The sequence below is a fragment of the Tachysurus fulvidraco genome, chromosome 6, assembly GCF_022655615.1.
Source record: "Tachysurus fulvidraco isolate hzauxx_2018 chromosome 6, HZAU_PFXX_2.0, whole genome shotgun sequence".
NCBI lineage: Eukaryota > Metazoa > Chordata > Actinopteri > Siluriformes > Bagridae > Tachysurus > Tachysurus fulvidraco.
The window spans coordinates 6,128,910-6,137,683 of record NC_062523.1 but is presented as its reverse complement, the minus strand read 5'-3'; the positions used below and the strand labels follow the sequence as shown (position 1 = coordinate 6,137,683).

Here is an 8,774-nt window from a genome sequence, read left to right as displayed (position 1 = left end):
CAAAAGAAACCCCAACAAACATACGTTTGTTGACTACCCCAACACTTCTCACCCATACAGCCCATACCTGTACATGCCAACAAACACACACCATACCCCAGTACTTCCCACGACAACACCCCTCATCTCCCACCTCAATAACTACATACGCTCTCAACAACCCCAGTGAACACTTCACAGACAACCCGAGGAAGCAATATACTTTGCAAACAATATTTCCAATAAAGTCTTTCAAAATCGATTAGAAATTACTCCCTTAGTAAAAAGGTTCGAACCCTGTTCACAGAAAAATTTTAACTCGGTAGGAAAAACATGCATCCCAAACCAAACAACAGGCTTACAGCTGTACAGCTGATATGTACAACCACAAGACTTGTCTACCCTCAGGAGTCTTGGGATTTGCGGATCGGCTTGGAAATTGTTCACGTCCTACCTGGAAGGACGCTCATATCAGGTAACATGGAGGGGTGTGACATCTGCTCCACACAGACTCTCCACTGGTGTCCCACAAGGCTCAGTACTTGGTCCTCTTCTTTTCTCCCAGTATACTCACTCTCTTGGTGAAGTTATTTCCTCACATGGGTTCTCTAACCACTGCTATGCTGATGATACACAACTTATCTTCTCTTTCCCACCCTCAGATACCACAGCTTCTGCTCGGATCTCAGTATGTCTGGCAGAAATTTCATCATGGATGACTGCTCATCAGTTAAAGCTCAATTCTAGCAAAACTAAACTGCTGTTCATCCCAGGTGATTCATTCCCAGGTCAGGACCTTGCTATATCCCTGCACAACGATCTGTTTATCCACAGACTGTTTATGACTCAATGTCAATTGTGATGACATACAGATTAACATACAGTTTAGTTTATTAGCCAATGGCTTGGCTTGATACTGTGTGTCACAAGCAGCTGTGATGGCCGAGTGGTTAAGGCGTTGGATTTGAAATCCAATGGGAGTTCCCGCGCAGGTTCGAGCCCTGCTCACAGCGTCAAAGCCTCCAAGGGATGTCATTTAATTCAACAAAATTTGATAATTAAATACTTAAGTCCTCAAAATTCATCAGATGTTCCTCCCTTAGTAAAAAGGGCCTTAGTTATAACCCCAGTGATTCTTTGTATGCCACAATCAAAATGTCCATTTTAGTACCGTTCAGGTACCACATCTGAGCACAGCTGTTATGGCTGCAAGGTTAAAGTGCTGGAGTTTCGCCATGCAGGTTTGAACCCTGCTTTGAGGAGGTATGTGAACGCTTCACAGACAACCCACGGAAGCAATATACTATGCAAACAAAATGTCCAATAATGTCTTTCAAAATTGATTAGATTAGCATGCTCCCTTAGTAAAAAGGTTTGAACCCTGTTCACAGAAAAATTTTAACACTCAGTAGGAAAAAACATGCATCACAAACCAAACAACAGACTTACCACTGTACAGCTGATATGTACAACCACAAGACTCTCTTGTCCACCCTCAGGATTCTTGAGATTTGCGGATCAGCTTGGGAATTGGCTTCCTACCTGGAAGGACGCTCATATCAGGTAACATGGAGGGGAGTGACAAGGCTCAGTACTTGGTCCTCTTCTTTTCTCCCAGTATACTCACTCTCTTGGTAAAGTTATTTCCTCACATGGGTTCTTTTACCACTGCTATGCTGATGATACATACCTTATCTTCCCTTTCCCACCCTCAGATACCAGAAACTTTTGAAACTTTTTCATTGTAACTTATGTACTATCAAGCACTTCTGTACTTCTCTCTGGATAAGGGCATCTGCCAAATGCTGAAAATGTAAATTTGTATGCTGCAAACAAAGAGGTCAGTTTAATAATGTTCTGGTAACCTTGCAGGGCACAGCTGCAATGGCCGAGAGGTTATGGCGTTGGACTTGAAATCCAATGGGGTTTCCCCGCGCAGGTTCGAACCCTGCTTGCAGCGAGAGGAGGTGTTTTAAAATCCTTCAAAATTCGAAGTTCCTCACGTAGTAAAAAGCACCTTAATTATAACCCCAGATTCTTTGTGTCACAAACATTTAGTACCGATCTTGGCGCAGCCGCAATGGCTGAAAGGTTAAGGCATTGGACTCAGTGGTGTAGTCTACGTGATACACAGGTATACGCCGTATACCCACTAGGAAAGGCCAAGGATTTCCTTACACCCACTTAAAAAGCGTGAGGATATGTAACAATATCGTTTTGTGACAGAACTTTCATTCATAAATTCACCCCATCTGTGTTGCGAACACAGACTTGGTTGAGATTGTGAATCACTAACGTTCTTGGACCATTGGGGCTTCCGTGGCCTTTGACCTGATCTGACGTCACCTACCAAGGAGGAAAATCAGTTGCTTGGTGGTGTTTTGTGGTGCGAATTTGAAATTAATTAACTAATGTAAAAGAAGATTTGAAACGAAAGCAGACTCAAACTACACTCTGAGTGTTTTTGGAAGCCTGCACTTAAAGCTACAGCAGCTCCGGGTGACATTTCACCCACAGCCCGAGTACAAATGTATTTAGAAAGCTTTGTAAACTACCAGTTCATTCAGTTCATAATATTCTGCAATGAAAGAGTGTTGGTGATAAAACTGAACAAATGTTTATTGTTCACTCTTAAATGTACACTGAAAATTGACAGCTGATAAAACCTGTGCTCCAGGTCCCATATTCATATAACATTTAAGGCTAAATGTAGCTCTTAAAGGTACAGTTCACCCAAAAATGAAAATTGTGTTATTTTTCAAAATATCATCTTTTGTGTTAAAGCCATCACAAGCAGCTGCAATGGCCGAGAGGTTAAGGCGTTGGACTCGAAATCCAATGGGGTTTCCCCGCGCAGGTTCGAACCCTGCTTGCAGCGTGAGGAGGTGTTTTAAGGTCCTTCAAAATTCATTAGAAGTTTCTTCCATTAGTAAAAAGGGCCTGTTAATTGGTTAAGGTGTTGGATGCGAAATCTAATCGGGTTTCCCAGCACATTTTCTTGAATCTACTTTACAGTGAGAGGAGCAGCTTCAATGATCTATAAATAATACGTTGTACCCATAAAACAGATTCTTAGTTGTGGCATCATAAAAAGCAAGCGTAACATTAGTTCTCCATTTCCACCAGTGGATCTACTACTGGGTTTGCTTATCTCCATATCAAAGGAGCAAAGGATTGTCATTAAATTTGAATGAGCAGCTGTGATTAACTGTGTAAACAGGTCTTGAACGGGATTTCCCCCTGCAAGTTCGAATAGCAAGAGAAGTTTTGGCACCCATTTACCGCAACAAGGGGTCTACTCTGGAATCATTCTGTGCATATCCATTTCTAAGAAAAGGATCTCATCAGTAATACCGGTTGAGGTCCAGCAGAAGACTCTGAACTACCCTATATTTAGCACCAAATTTATTCTAGTGTAGCAGCAGACACTGTAAGGAAAAACTGAGTTTTGCTGAAACAAAATACCACAGTACGTCCAAATGAACAATACATTTGTGGAGAAGGAAGGAAACATGAAGAGGAAATACAATCTGCTTAAAATGTCATTATTTAAATGAGTAAAGTTAAGTTTATTAGCCAATAAACAATAGCCAATAAAGTGGATTGATACTCTGTTTGGATTAAAAAAAAAACACTGTTCAAAGCAAGCAGCTGTGATGGCCGAGTGGTTAAGGCGTTGGATTTGAAATCCAATGGGAATTCCCGCGCAGGTTCGAACCCTGCTCACAGCGTTGAAGCCGCCAAGTGGTGTCTTTTAATTGAACGAAATTAGATAATTAAATACTTAAGTCCTCAAAATTCAAAAGTCCTCAGAAGTTCCTCCCTTAGTAAAAAGGGCCTTAGTTATAACCCCAGTGATTCTTTGTATGCCACAAACAAAATGTCCATTTTAGTACCATTCAGGTACCACATCTGAGCACAGCTCTGATGGCTGCAAGGTTAAAGTGTTGGAGTTTCCCCATGCAGGTTTGAACCCTGCTTTGAGGAGGTATGTGAACGCTTCACAGACAACCCGAAGAAGCAATATACTATGCAAACAATATTTCCAATAAAGTCTTTCAAAATTGATTAGAAATTGCTCCCTTAGTAAAAAGGTTCAAACCCTGCTCACAGAAAAATTTTAACACTTGGTAGGAAAAAACATGCATCCCAAACCAAACAACAGACTTGCAGCTGTACAGCTGATATGAGTAAAGGGTGGACAAGAGAGTCTTGTCGTTGTACAGCTGATATGTACAACGACAAGACTCTCTTGTCCACCCTCAGGAGTCTTGAGATTTGCGGTTCAGCTTGGGAATTGTTCGATTCCTACCTGGAAGGACGCTCATATCAGGTAACATTTAGGGGAGTGACATCTGCTCCACACAGACTCTCCACTGGTGTCCCACAAGGCTCAGTACTTGGTCCTTTTCTTTTCTCCCAGTATACTCACTCTCTTGGTGAAGTTATTTCCTCAAATGGGTTAAAAATGCTCAAATGCTATGCTGACGATACACAACTTATCTTCCTTTTCCCACCCTCAGATACCACAGCTTCTGATCGGATCTCAGCATGTCTGGCAGAAATTTCATCATGGATGACTGCTCATCAGTTAAAGCTCAATCCTAGCAAAACTAAACTGCTGTTCATCCCAGGTGATTAATTCCCAGGTCAGGACCTTGCTACTGTATATCCCCGCACAATGGGTTTTGCTGAAACAAAATACCACAGTACATCCAAATGAACAATACATATGTGGAGAAAGAAGGAAACAGGAAGAGGAAATACAATCTGCTTAAAATTTACATTATTTAAATGAGTAAAGTTAAGTTTATTAGCCAATGGCTTGGCTTGATACTGTGTTTGAATCAAAAACGCATTTAAAGCAGTCGCAAGCAGCTGTGGTGGCCGAGTGGTTAAGGCGTTGGATTTGAAATCCAATGGGAATTCCCGCGCAGGTTCGAACCCTGCTCACAGCGTCAAAGTCTCCAAGGGATGTCATTTAATTCAACAAAATTAGATAATTAAGTCCTCAAAATTCATTAGAAGTTCCTCCTGTAGCAAAAAGGGCCTTAGTTATAACCCCAGTGATTCTTTGTATGCCACAAACAAAATGTCTAGTTTAGTACCGTTCAGGTACCCCAGCTGCGATGGCTGCAAGGTTAAAGTGTTGGAGTTTACTAGTTACTTCATTCAAAAAGTAATTCAATTACTTTGTTGATTACTTACACCAAAAAGTAACACGTTACTGTTAAAAGTAACTTTTTAGTTACTTTTTCAACCCATAATGTTCCCATTAATGCCCTTTTATGCATTATGGTCTATTCAAATCTGTCCATGGCTACCAGTCCGGTTAAAATCTAGTCGCTGTTGTTTGGCTGGAGGGGCTTGACTCAACTTGAGTGTGTCCACCGACACCGGGTTAGATTCTAGCTTCGTCGAGGCATGTAGTTTCTACCTCCAGATTGGAGTTGCTGTTTATCGCAGTAGATAGGTCCTTCGAACCAGAAAGACACAGCTTACATTTGACTAAAAGGTTTTTGTCTTTATTCTAAAAACATATATAAAGTGAAATAATGAGCATATTTCCACTTAGAGAAACTCGTCTTGCTCTCGCCTTGACTTGCCATTACTGCCACACATACTTGAAAAAACGGAAAGACGCCCACAGTGCATGTTTACAGTGGTTGGCATGCACCGATCCTACAATGGCTCGCTTCTGTAAACAGGTTAGGCTGTAGGCTACACTTCAGCCAAAATGAATGAATTTAAAAAAGTAACGGAACAAACGCACCATATGGTAACAGAGTTACTTTATTTAAAAAGTAATGCGTTAGAGTATTAGTTACTGTCAAAAGTAACTGGGTTACAGTACTTACGTACTTACAGTACGTTACTGCCCAACACTGACAATCACACACTCCACCTCAACACCCCAATATTTCCTACCACAATAAACACGCAGCCCATCTCAGCATCCCCTAATCCAGTAAACCAAGAAACACACACTCTCACCCCAACACCCCAACATCTACCACCTCAATACACAAACACTCCATCTAAGTACGCCAAATTGAATAGTCCACCTCACACCAAACACTCCAAAACTCCATCATGCCTCAACACAACATCCAAACCACCCCACCACCCAGACCCCACAACAATATTTTGTTTATTTACTGTCAGATTCTTGTTTAGCCTAAGCTAATGTCTTTTTTCTCTGACACAAACCAATTAGCATCCCATAATAGTTCATGTAGTGTATCAGCTTCCACCCTGTTGTAATTCTTGTATGTCTCTCTATCTGCTATGCAATATCTCTTAAACAATGGTTTCTTCAAGAAAGCAGAAAGATTGATTATTTAAATTCATAATTAGTAATCTTCAGCGCACCGCCGGGAATCCTTTGATAAATCTCTCTTTGTGTGTTTTCCCACAGATCAAATAACTTGTCACGTCAAAGCATTTTTTTTCCTCTGGCCTTTGTGTATTGATTTATTGCATTCACAGATAAACAGAAAACCATTAGCACAAAATGTTCCTTGTGCACCGCCACTGTGTTAAATTTGGCTACTGAATGACTAAGACCCCCCCCCCTTCTGACATCCAATTATCTGCTATTCTACGGCTTTACCATTTATTTAGACTAAAACATCAAGAAACTGTGCAGAAAAAAACAAATGCATTTAAATGACATGAGAGTGTTTTATTAGAGCGTTTCTGTTTCTAGCACATTCACCTCATCTTCGGGTTCGGATCAATGAAAAGTTAGCGAGGTTTGTCAAGTTACTTGTTTTTTATACAAAGGAGTTTTTATTAATGCATATGAGAGAATGAGTCAGACATCTAATCTTAGCCATTATGTTCACTCATCACCTCTTTCACCCGGTCTCCCTCTAATTTATTTTCATGTGTGTTTAAAGTTCTGAGAAATATTGCAGTTATTAACTTCTTTCGCTAATAATTAAGAAATTCTTTATACCTGAACAGTATTTGGTGATGAATAATGACATGTTTCAATGCATTGACGGCTTTTTGATAACTGCAGTGACTGGAAATATATTCTAATTCAGTACAAGTAAAAGTTAATTAACACGGGTAAATACAATATTAACGCTTTTAGGTAAAATGCACTTTCAAAGACAAATTGTTCTCAGGAGAAATATCTACTTTGGAATGATCGTTGTAATGACGAGGACATATGACTTTGTACAATATGTAACAAATTTGAGTCCTTGAAAGATAAATGCTATGTAGACATTAAAAGGATAATGACGCAATGATTCAGAAACAGTCATAAGATCTTGCATGCCAGATGACAGCCCTCTGGTCTAGCTGATTGATGTGTTCTGATTTTACACCAAGGGGCCACATACCCTTTGTGTCCTTATGGCAACATGCTGGTCCCTATCCTGTGGGGGAGTGACCTTGAGGTCTATTGCTTTTCGACCAGGTACCATCCATATGTGAATATTTTTGTGTCCCCAAGCTAGAATCTGTGGAACCCTTATCAAGGTGAAGACAGTGCGGTTTAGGATCCAAAGACTGATCATTTACTTGTAAAAGGCTTGTATTTTGAGGCGAAATACCACTGTAGTTACAGCAATGAGTCCTTACATCCTAAACAGAAGGCAAAGGCTTTTTTATATGACAGTGAATCTGTGGGGCTTTTTACACCTGGTAACTTCATGCATTTTCTGTGATCAGATAGCTATCCGATGGTAAAAAGACCAGGTCTAAATGCCCTCCGAAACATTTTCGAGATGGATATAAATCCGATCAATCAAACCACTTCAGGAGGTGGTCTGGGACGCATTTCAGATGAAACTGGACAGGTGTAAATGAATGTGGTTGTTCAAGCCACATACGTCAGCGCTATACTCCTCCCAAACGGAAGTATGTCACTCGCAGGTGACTCGCGAGTCGTGCATCGCACCAGGAATGGAAATGAGGTCAAACATATTTGCATTTGGGCTGGAGTAGAAAGATCGGATTGATATCCAATTCGCCAAGACGCATTTATGTGGCCTAATGTACAGTAAATGGAACAGTTTTCACAAATCAGATAGCTATCGGATAAGAGAAAACACATGAAGTGACCAGGTGTAAAAAGACCCTATGACACCCCTGAATACTAACACCACAACAACTACACCCCTAACACCTCAACACCTTCACCCCAACACCACAGCACACATATTACAACATGGAAAAACCGCACCAAAACAACCCAACACCTCTTTCACATTACCCAGGTTTTTTAACACCCCATTACAACACACTTACACTCCAAAAAAACTACCCCAACAGTCCATAACCCCACCCTAGAAGCCCAACTAAAATACACTCTAACCCAACACCTCCACCACAAGATGCATAAATCAGGTAAAAGAGTTTCCCATATTCTTGCCTTGGTGTCCCAACATTACAAGCACAGTGTAGGTTCTTTAAAGAGGGATCAGCTAGTATATTTGCAGTGCATGCTCCAAGCAATGCAGAATTGATCATTCACACTGCATGTCTTAGTTCCTGTGAGTTCATTTTAAGATGTAGCTAAGACTTACACATGGCGGTTCTGCTGCTAGATCATTATCGGCAGCAGAAGCTCATGGGTGCAAACGTAAAAAAATTTATACTTATGCTACTCTGATAAAGGATTGGTAGAAAATTACTTAACAATGCTAATGGCACATAGCCACAAGCACCAAATTGTAGTTTTGGTGGCAGTTTGTTCTGTCCCGAGCCGAGCATCACTCTTTGTATAACATTAAAATTGTTTTTCATGGCTTTGGGATAATGCAAATGCAAGGCATAAC

At 40.7% G+C, this 8,774-nt stretch overlaps 5 non-coding genes across 5 annotated transcripts; all 5 read left to right on the top strand.

Annotated features, from left to right (window-relative positions):
- Nucleotides 1–911: 911 nt before the first annotated feature.
- Nucleotides 912–992, top strand: trnas-uga. The gene has a single exon. It is a non-coding gene; the product is annotated as a tRNA-Ser (tRNA).
- Nucleotides 993–1,857: 865 nt separating this feature from the next.
- On the top strand, nucleotides 1,858–1,939 carry trnas-uga. Its single transcript has one exon. It is a non-coding gene; the product is annotated as a tRNA-Ser (tRNA).
- An 836-nt stretch (nucleotides 1,940–2,775) lies between these two features.
- On the top strand, nucleotides 2,776–2,857 carry trnas-cga. The gene has a single exon. It is a non-coding gene; the product is annotated as a tRNA-Ser (tRNA).
- A 772-nt stretch (nucleotides 2,858–3,629) lies between these two features.
- trnas-uga lies at nucleotides 3,630–3,710 on the top strand. The gene has a single exon. It is a non-coding gene; the product is annotated as a tRNA-Ser (tRNA).
- Nucleotides 3,711–4,856: 1,146 nt separating this feature from the next.
- trnas-uga lies at nucleotides 4,857–4,937 on the top strand. Its single transcript has one exon. It is a non-coding gene; the product is annotated as a tRNA-Ser (tRNA).
- The last annotated feature ends 3,837 nt before the right edge of the window (nucleotides 4,938–8,774 follow it).